Below are 17517 nucleotides of genomic sequence, written 5' to 3' on the forward strand. Positions count from 1 at the left end.
CCTTACTCACTTCATTAAGTGTAATCATTTCCAGTCCCATCTGTCCTGAAGGACACAATATTGCCTTTTTAAATTGAAGAGAAATGTTCCATTGAATATATGTCCTATTGTTCCTTTATCCTGTCATCTCTTGGTGGGCATTTAGGTTTCTCCCACTTCTTGGTGATTATGAATTGTCATCTTTGGGGATCTACCATTCCATCTCTATCTTTTTAAGATAGAAAGAGAAAGACAAGACAAAGGAGCAGAAGGGGTGAAAAAAAAAGGTACCATAGCACTGACACTTCCCCCAGTGAAGTAAAGGCTGGTTCAAACCTGACTTGCTAGTATATCATAGTAGGAACCCTCCCAAGTGAGCTACTGAGTTGGGCCTAGAATTGAAAATTTTTTGTAAGTGCATTTCAAGTATCTAGAGAAGGAGAATGGAGGTGGGGAAGAGAGGAGATTAACAGAGTTCTAATGAAAGGTAATTAAATTTTTGTAGCGTTTGGAGTAAGATGAAAAAGTTAAAGTGATTGAAAAGTCAGCATACTAATGTATATTGGGTCTAAGAAAATAAATGGTAAAATCAGTGAACAAGGAAAACCATAATAATAATAAACTACATAATAACCAATGAAACTAAAAGTGAGAGATTTGTTTACAACTTTTTCAAGACTAGACAATTCACTCTATGATGACTTCCAAAAGTCATATATAACATATAAAAGTCACTATAACAGAATCCCCAATATGCTGAGAAGCAAAATGATAAAGTGGAAAGAAATCCTGATACGAAGTGCTTGACAATTAAATGAGTGTATTCTAATTCTGAAGAAAAGCTAGAATTGTTGTGGCATAGATTGTTACTTTAGTGCACTCTACCAGTACTCTGCTTTGTAGTCCCCTTCAGAACTATCTCAGCCATGGCCATCTGATCAACTTAGGTCACTGAAATTGTTAGGGAGAGGTTAGGACCAGAAGGGGCCCTGAATCCTAGCTTCTCTGGAGTCTGGAACAGTTGTGACCAGGAACCTTTGGCTTGCCCTTGCTACTGAGAGGGAGGAGAATTTGGGGAACACCTGAGGGAGCCAGGACTGTTGTTTCCCTTACCTGAGAGGGAAGATGAAAAAAGACCCACAAGTTGTAATAGGTGTGGACATAGCTTAGAAAGGAAGTGAAGGCGAGGCCTTAAAAATAAGTAAAAAAACTTATAACCTCACTGCCATTCTCCTATTTGCCCACATGTCTCTCTGAGCATGTGCTTTCACTTTTCTTGAATAAAAGCTTTAAAATCTTGAAATAATGCTCTTCTCCCCAATTCTTTATCAAGTTTAGTATGACAAACCAGAGACCACTAAGGAAAGCTACCTTGGACCCTTTCCCCATCAACAGAACCCCGAGAAGGAGATGACACAATTTGGTAACTTGGACATAACATTCTGGAAAACTCCGTTTTGGGAACATTGTTGTAAAATCACTTGAGCTACACAAAAGGACAAGAGGAAAGAGGTCTTCAAGGGCAAGAAGCCATTTTATGTGTTTTATGTGTTACTGCTCAAGTCAAACTTTCAGCTGAGTGCAAACACCACAATTAAGTAGTCCCAATTACTCTCATGTGGCCTGAAAACTCATAGTATCAAGAGAATAATGAACTGTGATCTCCTTTTGTTTTTTATTTAATAAAAGAGAACCAAGTGCTTCTTTGGCATACTTGGTATGAGGAGTCAACCCTGAGCCGCATGTAAATTATACATGTAAATTCTGTGCTCTGGCCCTGAAACATCTTCCCAGTCATTGAACTGTTCTTTCTAGGCACTAAGATTTGTTGATTTATTATGCAATTATGGACACCTGAAACATATGCTTATGAAAACACTTCTTTTATTGAAGAGGAATATGATGTAGAAATGACAAAGGGATATATTTGCCCAAAGTCCCACAACTAGTTAGTGACAGAACTGGAGTTACATCAAGAACTCAGATCTCTTAATAGGTCAATTTGATGTTTCCTCCCCCATGTTACTGAAAATAATAAATTTTATTGTTGTTGTTGGGTAATTTCAGTTTCTGGCATTTCAAGACCACTTCAGCATTTGTACTTTTCAAATGTCCTAGAAACACTACTATTAATACCCAACATTTAACTAAGAATTTCTGTATGCCAGACACTCACTAATCAGGTGTTATCATTATCCTCATTTAATAAGTGAGGAAATCAAATTTTAGGCAATAATTTTCCTAAAGTCACATAGAGCTACACAATAGAGCTGCGTTTCTAACCCAGCACATTTTCAGAGACTTTTGTCTTGGTCACTGTGTTATAAGAGTAAAAATAAACGAAAGCTAATTAATTATGAGTAAAATGAAAATCTTCATAACAACTGATTTAGTTCAGAGCTCTCTTGTTGATGACTTACATGGATTGAAAAATAATTGATTCAGGGTCAAGGAGATAGCATAGTGTTTATGCAAAAGATTTTCATGCCTGAGTCTCTGAGGCTCCAGGTTTAGTCACTGGCGTCACTTTAGGTCAGAGAAGAACGGTGCTCTGGACAATGGAAGGAAGAAAAGAAAGAAGGAAGGAAAGAAGGAAGGAAGGAAGGAAGGAAAGTAGGAAGGAGAGAGGGAGGGAAGGAAGGAAGGGAGGGAGGGAGGTAGGAAGGGGAAAAAGGAAGAAGGAAGGAAATAAAGGGAGAGCAATGCAAAGAATATCTATCTATATTAATGTCTCCTTTTTTAAATAAATTAAAAAATGGAAAAAGAAAACTGATTTCCAGCTACCATTTGTTAAGTATTATCAATCACTAGTCCAGTTCAAAAGATGTGTATAGATATGGTCTGCACCACATGATTTTGAAAACATTTATACTTTGTCACTGTGCAAATGTCTGGAAATGTAAGCTTTGTCTGAAGATCCACATATAACTTAAGCCCATGACTTTTTTAATTAAAAGCAACCATAAAATTTTGCCTCAGCTAAATGCGAGTGTTCACTATATTGTTTAGGAAGAACTGTTCAATTTATAAGCAGTATTGCAATTTTATATGATTTGGGTCATAAAAACAGCTTTCTTGTATACTGCACTGGTTTGCCATGTGCTGGGCCCAGTTTCCCTCTGGCTCCCAAAGCATTGGGAGAAGTGTTAGTGCTGTGGTTTCTTTCCTGCTCCCCACCCTGCCATGCCCCCACCCTATTCTTCTCTAACTCTAGATCTGAAGAGACCAGAGTAGTGATGCCCCAGTGATGACAAAAAACAATCTCTATGTTTGAAAAACTTTTTTTGGGGGGGAAATAATGTACAATAATCAAGTATATCTCTTTTATAAAGCCTTCATTAACAAATTACAGTCTTTCATGACTCACTCTTTTTGTTCAATATACAATAAAACCTACTGAGTACTATTACCTAGTAGATACTAATGACACATCAACAAAAAAAAAGCGGAGTTGTACTTCAAGAAGTTCAAAACACTGGTAATATTAAGTTGTTAAGTCATAAGTAAAGGTATGCACTTAGTCCTGTTTATTATTTCTTAAACCTATTTTGATTCTGTGCTGACATTGTGACAGATAGAGATCTACATGCCAGGTAAACCAGCCAAACAGAATTCCTCTCTTCAAGATCCCATAACTCAACAACAAGGGAGGGAGTTCATATTCTGGGAAACACATAGAGAATAGTTCTCTGGTGAAACGAAGAGGCTGCTGCTACCCGAGAATAACCCAAAGGTGGAAAACTGGAGTGGTGGGTATTTGCTGAGAGGAAGAGCTGGTGGGATCTCTCACACAGTAGCACTTAAACTGACAATCACGGGGAGTTGGCGGTAGCGCAAGTAGCGCAAAGCACAAGGACCAGTGTGAGGATCCCGGTTCAAGCTCCCTGGATCCCCACCTGCAGGTCTGCAGGTGTCTATCTTTCTCTCCCCCTCTCTGTCTTCCCCTCCTCTCTCCATTTCTCTCTGTCCTATCCAACAACGATGACAACAATAATAACTACAACAATAAACAACAAGGGCAACAAAAGGGAATAAATAAATAAATAAAAATAAATAAACTGGCAGTCACATGGGGAGATCCATTACAGACAAAACTAAAAGTGCAAAGGCTCCGAGGTGGGGCAAATCTTAACTCAGTACTAAGAACTGACAGCAGGCTAGCAAAATTAGGGGCTTTTGAGTCTAGTACTAGACAGTGATAGATGTGGAGGCCAGATAATCTAGGCCTTCAAGACTATAAGAATTTTTCTCAGGTGGCACACTTGGTAGAGTGCACATGATATCATACATAAGAACCTGGGTTCAAGCCCCTAGTACCCACCAGCACATGGGAAGGTTCATAAGTGGTAGAGCAGTGCTTCAGGTCAATCTCTCTCTCTCTCTCTCTCTCTCTCTCCCCTAGCTCTCTATCACTCACTCTTTATCAAACAAAACAAAACAAAACAAAACAAGGCTACCAGAAGTGATAAGAGTCCTTGTGCAGACACCAAGCCCCAGTGATAATCCTGATGGCAAAGAACGATGAAAAGCTGTTGATAGGCATGGTGTCAGGCTGAGATCAAGGGATCTAGAATCATGATGTCCAGTTGATTTTTACCCCCATGACTTAGTGACTATGTCATGTTGGACAAGCGATAAGCGATAACATCTTTCTGTGCCTCATCTTGTTCATCTATAAGTGAGAATGATCATAGCGCTTATTATTGTAAAGATTCAAATGAGTCAACAACAGATACAAAGGGCTTAGAAAGGTACTATTGATAGATGGGAAACATTCTATCTGCATTAGCAATTAAGCAAGATGTGATTGACTTTCCATATCTCAAAAATATTTATTAATTTATTTATAGACTGGAAACATCAGTCATCAGTCTGTCTTGGCATTTGCAGGACTGGGGATCAAACCTTGACCTTTAAGCATGTGAAACCTGTGCTCTATTTGCTGATAATCTCCCTGGATTCTCTCTCTCTCTCTCTCCTTCTCCTCAGTATCACTTTATTGAGTAAATATTGCTTTACAAAATTTTCTTTTAAATTTTTTATTAGTGATTTAATATTTACTCACAAAATAACAAGGTAACAGGGGCACATCTCTTCACTGTTCCCACCATCAGAGTTCTGGATTCCCCAACCCTTCCATTGTAAGAAACAGCAGTTCTCCTAAGGTTGCAGATATGGGTTAACTATTATTTCTACAACTATCTGTCTATGTGTGTATATATTTGCCCATTTCCCTCCCCCATGGTCCCATCTTCTATTCCTTTCAAAGTCACACATACTACTACACCCAAATGTCCCTCCCTTTTTCTTCTCCTCTTTCTGGGTCCTCATGGGGCTAGAGTTCAGAGCCCTCTTGTCATCTTCCTTCTATCATTACTGCCCCACTGGGAGCATGGATCAAAATTATTTTTGGAGTGCAGAAGATGCGAGTTTTGGCCTCTTTAACTGCTTCTCCGCTGAACATAGGTGTTGACAGTTTGAGCCATACCCCCAACAGCTTTATAGAATTTTCCCAGTCACATGGGTACATTTTCACATGTCCCTCAAGATTGATATCAGTACATTTCACCCTCAACCAAACTGTCTTACTCTTAAGGACTTTAATCGCTTAACAGGTTCTAGCTTAACGGGTGGGGGACTTGAAGGACTTAGGCATTTTCACCTTGAAAGAGGGCTTTTTCTGGCGGTGATGACAATCAAGGCTTTCTAGAAGGCCTGTAGGATTCTGAAAAGCAGTTGAATCTTGAGTTTCCTAAGTTGAAGTTTGTTTTCTCTTCTTTCTCTCGCAGTCCTAGCAGAAGTGCATTGTGATCTTTGCCCTGGTGTGCTGCTTTGCCATTTGTATTACATTGATTTTAAAAAATATATTGAGGGGGATTATTAATTTACAGTCAACAGTAAATACAGTTGTTAGTATAGTATAAAATTTCTCAGTTTCTGCAAAACACTATAACCCACCCCCACCTAGGTCCTCCTCCACCAGTGTGCACCAGGACCAGAACTTTCTTCCTCCAGAGTCCTTTACTTTGGTGAAATACACCAAATTCAGTCCAAGTTCTCCATTGTGTTTTTCCTTTCTGGACTTATTTCTCAACTTCTGTCAAAGAGTGAGATCATCTCATATTCATCCTTCTCTTTCTGGCTTAACTCACATAGCACAATTCCTTCACACTTCATCCAAGTTGAAGCAAAAAAAAAAAAAAGTGAAGTCATCATTCTTAATAGCTGAATAGTATTCTGTTGTGTATATATACAACTTTCTCAGACACGTAAGTGCTGTTGGAGACCTGGGTTGCATCCAGGTTTTGCCGATTATGAAGTGTGCTGCTATGAACAGAAGAATACAGAGATCTTTTTTGGATGGATGTATTTAGTTTCTGAGGATTTATCACCAGGAGAGGAATTGCAGATAAGTCCATTTCTAGCCTGCAGAGTGTTCTCCAGACTGCTCTCCATGGGGGTTGGACCAATTTACATTCCCATTAACAGTGCAGGAGGGCTCCTTTGACCCCACAACCTCTCCAACATTTGTTGTTGCGTTGTTTCTGATGTACGACATTTTCATGGGGGTAAAGTGATATTTCACTGTTGTCTTTATTTGCATTTGTCTGACCATCAATGACTTGGAGCATTTTTTCGTATGTATGTTGGTCTTTTGTATCTCTTCTTTTGTGAATATTCTGTTCATATCCTCTCCTTTGGATGGATCTCTTTTTGGATGAGGATATTTTTTATGTTTATTTATTTATTTATTCCCTTTTATTGCCCTTGTTTTATTGTTGTAGTTATTATTATTGTTGTTATTGATGTCGTCATTGTTGGATAGGACAGAGAGAAATGGAGAGAGGAGGGGAAGACAGAGAGGGGGAGAGAAAGACAGACACCTGCAGACCTGCTTCACCGCCTGTGAAGCGACTCCCCTGCAGGTGGGGAGCCAGGGGCTTGAACCAGGATCCTTACACCGGTCCTTGTGCTTTGCGCCACGCACGCTTAACCTGCTACACTACTGCCCAGCTCCCAGAATGGGGTTATTTTGTTGTTGTTGTTTTAGTAGTTGTTGCTGAAGTTTGGTGAAGTATTTGCATATTTTGGTTATTAGCCTTTTGTCTGATATATGACATGTAAAGATCTTCTACCACTATGTAGAGAGTCTCTGTTTGGGGTTTCTTCTGCTGTGAAGAAGCTTTTTAATTTGATGTAGTCTCATTGCTTTATTTTTGCTTTAGTCTTCCTTGTAATTGGATTTGTATCACGTGTTAGCGAGCAAAAATCAAACCACCATCCACTGCAAGGAAGCAAAAGATGTTTATTCAAGAATTCGAATCTGGGCCGAGAGGTGACTGACAGCAGTCCAGCAGCTCGACCCTGAACAAGGCTCAAACCACACAATTTATAGGATTCTAGAGTACATTCTGAGTGGGGAATATGCAAAACTAGAATTCTATCACACACTTAATAGCATTTTACAGAAAACGCAGGATCCAGTCATTTCAGACATTGTCATACCCTAAGCAGCCTATAAGAATTGTCTAATTTCAAGCCTTTATGCAAAATAGGGTCACCACACTTTCTTGTTGTCAGCCAAGACCACCTGGCTATCAGCTCCCTCGACCTTGAGCAAGTGGTTGGGTTTCAAGGACTTGGTTAGGCTAGCTATTCTCTTTCTTACATCTTGGTGTGTGGGTTTTGTTTTTCTAGGGGAAAGGGTAAGGAATTTTCCATCTCACACTATAAGCAGAAAAGCAACTATACTTAAAACTCATACTTAAAATTATACTTAAAGCAATTCTAAAGCTACTGCTTCTAACATCACGGAAGATGCTTATATAAGTTAGATGGGAAAGAGACCTGCCAATATTTTCCTTTAAGTATTTGATAGTTACAGGTGTAACATCCAAGGCCTTGATCCATTTGGAGTTTACTTTTGTGTTTGGTGAAATGTAGTGGTTCAGTTTCATTCTTCTGCATATTTTAAGCCAGAATTTCTCAACACCATATATTGAAGAAACTTTCCTTTCTTCAGTTAATAGTTTTGGCCCTATTGTCAAAAATGAGAATTCCACAAATGTGGAAGTTTATTTCTGATGTCAATTCTATTCCACAAGTCACTGTGTCTATTTTTGTGGCAATACCAACCAGTTTTGATTACAGTGACTCTACAATATAATTTGAGATCTGTAAGTGAATGGAAATTAAAAAATAAAAGACTTTGGGGGTGCAGCTTGGCACAGGATTAAACAATTGAGAGGTTTATTACATTGTGGTACAGAGGTATGGAATGGTATTATTTAGGTACACTAAGACAAGCAAAGTGGCAAATATAAGACTAGGCTGGGCCCATGAGTCCATAAGTTAGTTACCAGCATTCAGCTACACATATACAGGTCCCAGGAGAAGCGGCCATGACAGTCTTTGAGACAGGAGCCAGCACCAAGCTGTGCAGGAAGAGGAAGGTTGGGAAAGAGACTGACTTCCGCCAGGCTCAAGCTTAAATCCATCAGCCTGTATGCTAATTACATTCGTCCTATCAGCCATATGCTAATTACATCCCAAAATACTATTCATGTGCTGTGTCATAACAAGAGTGTGATACAGATAAACTTTTTAAAAAAATATTTTTAAATGTTTTTATTTATTCCCCTTGTTTTATTGTGGTAGCTACTATTGTTGTTATTGATGTCGTTGTTGTTGGATAGGACAGAGAGGAATGGAGAGAGGAGGGGAAGACAGAGAGGGGGAGAGAAAGACACCTGCAGACCTGCTTCACTGCCTGTGAAGCAACTCCCCTGCAGGTGGGGAGCTGGGGGCTTGAACTGGGATTCTTAAGCGGGTCCTTGCGTTTTGCGCCACCTGCGCTTAACCCGCTGTGTTACCGCCAGACTCCCCCCCCAAGATATTTTATTTGTACTTTGTGTCAAGATTATAAGATTACAATGCATAGTGCCACACAGCACCCACCACCGCAAAGTTCTGTATCCCCACCCTCCCACCTCCCAAATAACCACCAGAGTTCTCACAACTCTTACAAACAGCTTGCTTTGCTTCTGTTTTGTTTGGATATTTTTTCTTTTTGGCAAATTTATGTAAATCAGATCTCTAGATTCCACATATGAAGGAAAGCATCTGATAGTTGTCGTTCATCTCTTTATTTAATTTGCTAAGCATAATCGCCTCCAGTTACATTCATATTGTTCCAAAGGACGCAATATAATCTTTTTTTTAATTGCAGAGTGGTATTTGATGGAATATATATCCTATAACTTCTTTAGCCAGTCATTTGATGATGGGCATTTAGGCTGTTTCCACTCTTTGGCTATTGTGAATAATGCAGAAACGAACAGAGAGGTGCAAATATCCCTTCTTTTTTAAATATTTATTTTATTTATTTATTCCCTTTTGTTGTCCTTGTTGTTTTATTGTTGTAGTTATTATTGTTGTCATCATTGTTGGATAGGACAGAGAGAAATGGAGAGAGGAGGGGAAGACAGAGAGGGGGAGAGAAAGATAGACACCTGCAGACCTGCTTCACCGCTTGTGAAGCGATTCCCCTGCAGGCGGGGAGCCAGGGCTCCAACCGGGATTGTCCTTGCGCTTTGCTCCACCTGCGCTTAACCCTCTGTGCTACAGCCCAACTCCCGCAAATATCCCTTCTAATGCCTAAGAGTGGTATTGTTGGGTCACTAGGTACTTCCGTTTTTATTTGTTTAAGGACTGTCCATACAGTCTTCCAAAGCTGCTATACCAGTTTGCATTCCCACCAGCTATCTAGCAGGTTTTTTTTTTCCCCTCCACAACCTCTCCAAATCGTGTCATTTCCTGGTTTGTTGATGTAAGCCATCTTCTCTGTTGTGAGATAGCATCTCAGTGTAGTTTTATTTTTTTAAATTTCTTTATTGGGGGATTGATGTTTTACAGTTGATAGTAAATACCATAGTTTGTACATACATAAGATTTCTGTTTTCCACATAACAATACAATCTCTACCATCATGCTCCAGGACCTGAACTCCCCCCACACCCACCCCAGTCTATTTTTTTTATTTAAAAAAAATATTTTATGACAAGGATAATTTCTTCTTGCCATACACTACACTGTCCCACGACATATATTCTTTTTCATTTGGGCTGGTTGGTTTCCACAACTGGTTTGTGTGCTTTCTTTTCATTCATGGCCCTTGCAACAGGTTTAAATTTGGGTCCCTTACCTTATGGCCTCATCTAAAACCTAGTCACCTCTCCAGACTCTCCAAAATACCATCTCACAGGGCTTAGGGATTCACCATATATGAATCGTGAGAATAATTTATAAAAATTAAAAATTTCAATTAATTTACATGCAAATATCCAGCCCATAACATTTTCCATCTTTATTTCCATTTTCTTTATTATTTTTTTGCAGTATGTTTTTCTTTTAATTTCTTTATTGGGGGATTAATGCTTTACACTCAACAGTAAATACAGTAGATTGTAGATGCATAATATTTCTCAGTTTTCCATGTTCCAAGACCTGAACTCCCCCCCACACCCACCCCAATATTTTACTTTGGTGCAACACACCAACTCCAGTTCAAGTTCTGTGTTCTGCTTAGAGTTTCTCTTCTGATCTGTTTTCCAACTTCTGCCTGTGAGTGAGATCATCCCATATTCATCCTTCTGTCTCTGACTGATCTCACTTAACATGATTTCTTCAAGCTCCATCCAAGATGCACTGAAAACAGTGAAATCACCATTATTAATACCTGAGTAGTATTCCATTGTGTCTATAAACCACAACTTGCTCAGGCACTCATCTGTTGTTGGACACCTGGGTTGCTTCCAGGTTTTGGCTATTACAAATTGTGCTGCTATGAACATATACACAAGTCTTTTTGGATGAGTATGTTTGGTTCCCCAGGAGAGGAATTTCAGGCTCAATAGGATAGGTCCATTTCTAGCCTTCTGTGAGTACTTCAGACTGCTCTCCACAGAGGCTGGACCAATTTACATTCCCACCCACAGTGCAGGAAGGTTCCTTTCTCCTCACAACCTCTCCAACATGTGTTGCTGCTACCTTTTCTGACGTATGACATTCTCACAGGACTGAAGTGGTATCTCATTATTGTCTTTATTTGCATTTCTCTGACAATCAATGACTTGGAGCATTTTTTCATATATTCCATGGCCTTTGGGATTTCTTCTGTGGTGAATATTCAGTTTATATCCTCTCTCAATAACTCTGATGTTCATATTTCTGATGGAGTCTGCTATTTCTTATAGAAATGCTTCATTTTCCCACCTTTCCTCTCCAAGAATTTTAAATTCACACAATGAAGTGGTTGTTTCTTCCAGTGTTGAAATTCTCTCCTCCATGTGATTAAATCTACTTCTGAGGCCTTTTACTTCAAGCTGCACTGCACTGAAGTTTCCTTTAAGCCCTACGATTCTGTTTGAATTTTTTTTTTAACTCCTGTACTTTGTAATTCTTTGATAAAATGATCACTGAGTTCTTGAATCTTTCAGTTTCCACATTTAGTGTTCTTTTGTTGTTGTGCCAGCAGGAGACGATGTGGCTAAGGTGTCTGATTTCCCTGTTTATATATCTTGGTGGAGAAGGGGGATATTTTAGCCTGAGTTACCAAACCAAGTCAATGTCCTTGGTGTCAATATAGGGTCTCTCTGCTGATGTTCTAGCCTCTATAGGGGTAACAGCATTGGAAACTCAAGAAGTAACAGTTTTAAATTGGTGAGATTTTAGGTGATTTTTTTTAAAAAATTGTATTTCTTTATTGCAGAATTAATGTTTTACAGTTGACAGTAAATACAATAGCTTGTACATACATAACATTTTTTTTTCTTTTTAATAGTTTTTTGTTGCTTAAACTCAAACCCAGAAGTGGTGCAGCTCAGCCTCCTATCTCCCAGTTTGGTGCCAGCTGTCCCTGAGCACTGATTTTTAGTCCTGGGAATTTCCTCTTTACTCCCTTACCATCCACTAGCTACATGTGTTCTCACTTGAAGCTTAGGTGATTTTCTTTTTTTTTCCCTTCCTGCCTTTCTTTCTCTCCCTTTCTTTCTTTTCTTTTCTTTTCTTTTCTTTTCTCTCTCTCTCTCTCTCTCTCTCTCTCTCTCTTTTTCTTTTAAACAGTTGTTTATTTAAGTCAGACCTGCAAGTGGACCCCTCAGCTGCTAATCTCCCAGTTCGGGACCAGCCATTCCTGAGTATAGTATTTTATTCCTGAGAATCTCTCCTTCACCCCTTTTTCTCTCCACGAGCCACACATGTCTGTACTCACCTGTGGCTTCTTGAGAGTCCAAGAAATCCTGGTCATGTTTTGTTAGTTTGCAAGTGATTTTTGTTGTTCTTCCTAGTTTACCAGGGAGAGCAAAACGAGTCTTCTGAGATTCCATAGCCTCTCTGCTGGAAGTTTACTAGATAAACTTTTGTAGTCTTTGTTCTATTCTCTTAAAAAAAAATGGTGGGACCTTGATAGGGATTGCATTAAATTTGTATATGGCTCTGAGTAGAATATTCATTCTGATGGTGTTAAGTCTTCCAGTCCATGAACATGGACTATCTTTCCACATCTTTGTATCGTTTTCTATTGCATTGACTTTTTTCAGCAGTGGACATCATGAGAGAAGATGAGGATGGGCTGTCAGGGAAAAAATTGTCAAAATAAATGTGAATAAGAGGTAACAAGCAAAAATTCTCTTTTAAGGGGTGTGCAAGAATGTCTAAGAGGGGACGGTGGAGAGGAAAACCTCATAAGTACATGTGATCACCCAACTTAGTCATATGCTGATGTTTGTAAATTTGACAGTGGAATACACAGGTATAAGGTTAAATTTTAGCTTTATATTTGACCATAGTCAGTATGGAGTGGCGATAAAGTGACATTATATGGCTATTTTCATTTCTAAAGATCACAGAGTATGAAGTTTTGGTTTATTCCAAGATGAGTGTGGCAAAAAATGTATCTCCCAATAGTCAAAAGTGCTCATTATATCAATTGGAAATAAAGACACACAAATCTCACATGTAGGAATTAGGGATCACACCAATCAGCCCATCTTTTAAAAGATACAGGCTATCTCAATTTGCTACAATGCAACAGTTTATTTTAATCTAGAAATTATTATAGATTAGTCAATTTTTGCATTATTTCTACTCAGAGATATTAAATGACACTTCTCTGATTGGCAGGGCCTATCAAAGAATGCCAAACCATCATCTTTTCTTTTAATTTTCATCTTTGTTTTTTAATTTATTAAATAGAAGTATTGACAAGACCATAGAATAAGAGGGGTACAATTCCACACAAGTCCCACCCCCAGAACTCCTTATCCAATCCCCTCCCTTGATAGCTTCCCTATTCTTTATCTCTCTGGGAGTATGGACCCAGAGTCATTATGATGTGCAGAAGGTGGAAGGTCTGGCTTCTGTAATTGCTTCTCTGCTAAACATGGGAATTGGCAGGTCAATCCATATTCCCTGCCTGTCTCTCTCTTTCCCTGGGGGGGCACGGATCTGGGGGAGGCTCCAAGTCACATGATGGGGTTGTCTTGCCAGGGAAGTCTGGTTAGCATCATGGTATCATCTGTAACCTGGTGGCTGAAAAAGAGTTAAGATATAAAGCAGGACTTTAGTCAACAAATTGTTGACTAATCATGAACCTAAAGGCAAGAATATTGCAGATGAACATTTGAGGTCTCCATTTTGGAAAAAGCTGGTAGGTCTATTTTAGGTATATTCCAAGATGCCCATGACTTTACTAGTTTTGCCTGAGCCAAACATCTAATATGCAGGTGGACCCAGGTTATTGTCTGGGGAGATGCTGTCATAGTTGGAAAAAGGCCTAGAAATCTGGATCAAGGAAGAGAGTAGCTCCCAGACATGGGGAAAATATATAAATATTGTTAACTGTAATCCCCATGAATTTGATCTGAGACCCATATTCAGCACAGGAGCCTATATAACCTCTGCTTTAAAGATCATCGTGCAGTGTGAAGTTGGAAACTTCAGTCTTTGTTATTTATCTAAATTGAGGATTGTAGAAGTTTTCACCCTCAAATCCATACTCTTATCTAAGACTATGTTGTCTTTCCAGATGTCTGAAGTTACTTAACCACAGAAGAAAGATCTGCTAGGATGGTCAGAAACTGAATATGTTTTGAGGTAAAAAAAAAAAGTCAGACTCTTTCACTAGGACAGTTAGCTATAACAGAAGATCTCTGTGGTAGTAATCATTCAGGGTCACAGGCCAGGTATTAGAATGAGAGTAGTATTCAGCAAGGGACTAAGTTTCCCACAGATAAACTGAAAGAACTTGGTAGAAACCAATTTAGTTCAACAAAAATTTCTGTGTCAACTGTATGTGTGCTAGAAGTCCTGATGAGCCAATATTTGGCACAGTGGGGTCTGGAATTCCCCTAATGTTCAAGAGAATCATGCCCCAGGTAGGTGATAATAGTTGACCATGAGAACACTGGTATCTTGGACCAAAAGTCAAAATAAAGGCTCAGCACTTAATACATGCAATGACTCAACCTCAACCATTCTGAATTATGGCTTTCATAAGAGTTGGAAAGTTATTTTATTCGTCCTTTTTTAAAAGAACAGTCTCTTTGTACAATACACATACCAAGAAGTCTAGCACTTTAAATTATATAATTCAGTGTTGTTTTTTTTTTATGATTGTGTGGAGCCATACAATGTGTATGGCATTTTGTATCTGGTCTTTTTAGCATAATGTTTTAAAGTTTAATTCATGATATATAGCATAGATGGATACTTTACTGCTTTCTATGGCTAAATATATTTTATGGATATCATATTTTTTTTATCCATTCTTCAGTTGATGGACATTCATACTTTTTCTTTATCTAAATACTTAGAACACTCATGCACAATTTTTCTTTTATTTTAATGAGAAGGGGAGGGAGAGAGAGATAGAGAGAGGGAGAGATGGAGGGAGGGAGAGGGAGAGAGAGATCCATTGAGAAAGATACAGAGAGATCAGAGCATTGCTCATATCTGGTTTGTGGTGGTGCTGGAGATTAAAACTGGGACTTTGCACTTTCAGCCATACAAGCTTCTTTGCATAATCATTATGTTATCTCCCTTGTTCCACACACCAATTTCTGTGAAGATATATGCTATCACTTCTCTTGAGTACAGGTCTTCGAGTGGCATGTCTAGGTTAATGAGTAGCTTTGTGTTTAATTATTGGAGGAACAACCGAACTATTTTGCAAAGGGGTTGCACATTTTTGAATTCCAACTAGGCATGTATTAAGGTTCCAGTTTCTCCATACCCTCACCCTTGCTTATTATTATTTACCCTTTGTTGTTGTTTTTTTTAATTTCAGTCATCTTATTGAGTGAGAAATGATATCTCATTGTGGCTTTGATTTGCATTTCTCTGATGACTGATATTAAGAATGCTTGTTCATTTGTATATCTTCTTTGGAGAAATGTTTATTCAGATAATTTAACCATTTAGTTGTCTTTTGATTGTTCAGTCATAAGTGCTCTTTATTTACTTTGGGTACAAGTCCTTTTTGAGTTATTATTTACAAATATTTATCCTCCTGTGTGATCATTGTAAATTTGGAACGTAAATTGGAGTCTCAGGAACTGAACTAGCAAAAGACACACTCTATCTTTTATACTTTCCTGATAGTGTTTCTTTTAAAAAAGATTTTATTATTATCTTTATTTACTTATTTGATAGAAACAGCTAGAAATTGAGAGAGAGAAGAGAGAGAAGAGAGAGAGAGAGAGAGAGAGAGAGAGAGAGAGACCGGCAGCCCTGCTTCACCACTTGCAAAGCTTTCCCCCTGCAGGTGGGAACCAAGGACTCAAGCCTGGGTTCTTGTGCACTGTAACATGTGCGCTCAATCAGGTGCGCCACCACCTGCCCCCTTTATTTTATTTTATATGACAGATAAATTAAGATAAATGGAGAAAGAGAGGGATAGAGACATGTGCAACACTCCTTCACCATTTGTATAGCTTCCCCCTGCAGGTGGGTGGCGGCTTGAACCCAGGTCCATGTGTATGATTATTTGTGCATTCAACCATCTGGCCCCCTCCCGATAGTGTTTCTTAGGTCACAAAGTGCTGGGATAGCCTGAGGGTGCTTCTTCCCGAGCTAGTGCTCTCTGGCTTGGAGAGAACTCAACTGGAGCCGATCTAGGCTGCTGCATGGGAGAGGGATCAGGAACTCATGCCGCACTAACTTCGCAGGAGATACACTCTGGAACTCTCGGAGCCAGAAAGCAATTTCCAATTGTCTTTAATCAGAAGAGCAGCTGTTTTTATACTCTCCAAGTAGGGTGGAAACAGGATGTGATATAGAGAGGGTGGAGAGAAAAGCGACTGGTGAAAATCAGAGTGTGACAAGGAGGGGGCGGAGCAGGCGAGAATCCTATCACTGAACCACCAATGCCCTGGAGGGAGTGCTTTATGTAAATGTAAAAGTGATTTATGTAAATAGACCAAAGCTTTGAATGGGATTAAATCTATCCCTATATAGGCATATGGTTAAGCAGAAGGAGGAGCAGGGGGAGCTGGCATACTATCCAACAACAAAGTTTTAAATTTTTTTTATGAAGTTTAATGAACAATACTTTGGGTGTAGATAAAACTTTTAAAAATACTGTTACAGAAGTTAAAGGTTAAGTAATTTTCCTCAAATCACATAGCTATTAAGTGGCAGAGCTAGACTGAATGTAGTCAGCTCGCAGTGTCCATGTTTTAACCACTATGAAATATATCTCTTAATAGAATATGTTGGACTTGGAGGAGTACCAAAAATTTACGTATCTCTTCCTCTTCTGAGCTTGTGGGACTCAAGAGATGTGATGAAAGTACCTAGGCATGGAAGGTGGTAGAGTAGGCTTTCCTTAAACCTCACCAGGGCTTTAGAGTGTATTATCTGCCTGTAAAAAGCCCCTCCCATGGAAATGCTTAGCTCTCTGCAGACAGACACAGCACAGAGGAAGGAAAAGAACTGTACTTGGGATCAGGCAGTGGCAAACCTGGTATTACCATGCCCAAGGCACTGGGTTTAATCCCCCAGTCCCCACCTGCAGGGGGAACCTTCGCAAGTGGTGAAGCAGAGCTGCAGGTATCGTTCTCTTTCCCTCTATGTCGGGGTTTCTCAGGGGGGTAGGGGGGAATGAGCCACCCCTGCTCCCACTTCTCCATCTGGCCTGTTGGCCACCAGGAGACAGGCGGAGAGTGGGGAACCTCGGGCTAGCAGAGGCAGGAGTGAATTCGTTAAGGGGTCTTCCAGCGTACCGTGGCAGTGGACTATACACAAACTTCCTTAGGGTAACTTGGCGGGGGACAGGACCTTTTATTGACACAGGTACAAGTTTATAAAGGGGTAGTTGTGCAGGGGAAGTGGCCAAGCTGGCCAATGAGACCAATATCTCTTTATAAGGGAAAAGAGAGCAAGACAATGAGAAGGTATGGATGGTGATGCAGGAACGGGGAAATAGAAATTTAAGGAAGTTGCGAAGCCCACCAGAGGGAAGAGAGGTGGGGTGATGCA

The sequence above is a fragment of the Erinaceus europaeus genome, chromosome X (assembly GCF_950295315.1).
Source record: "Erinaceus europaeus chromosome X, mEriEur2.1, whole genome shotgun sequence".
Taxonomy (NCBI): Eukaryota; Metazoa; Chordata; class Mammalia; order Eulipotyphla; family Erinaceidae; genus Erinaceus; species Erinaceus europaeus.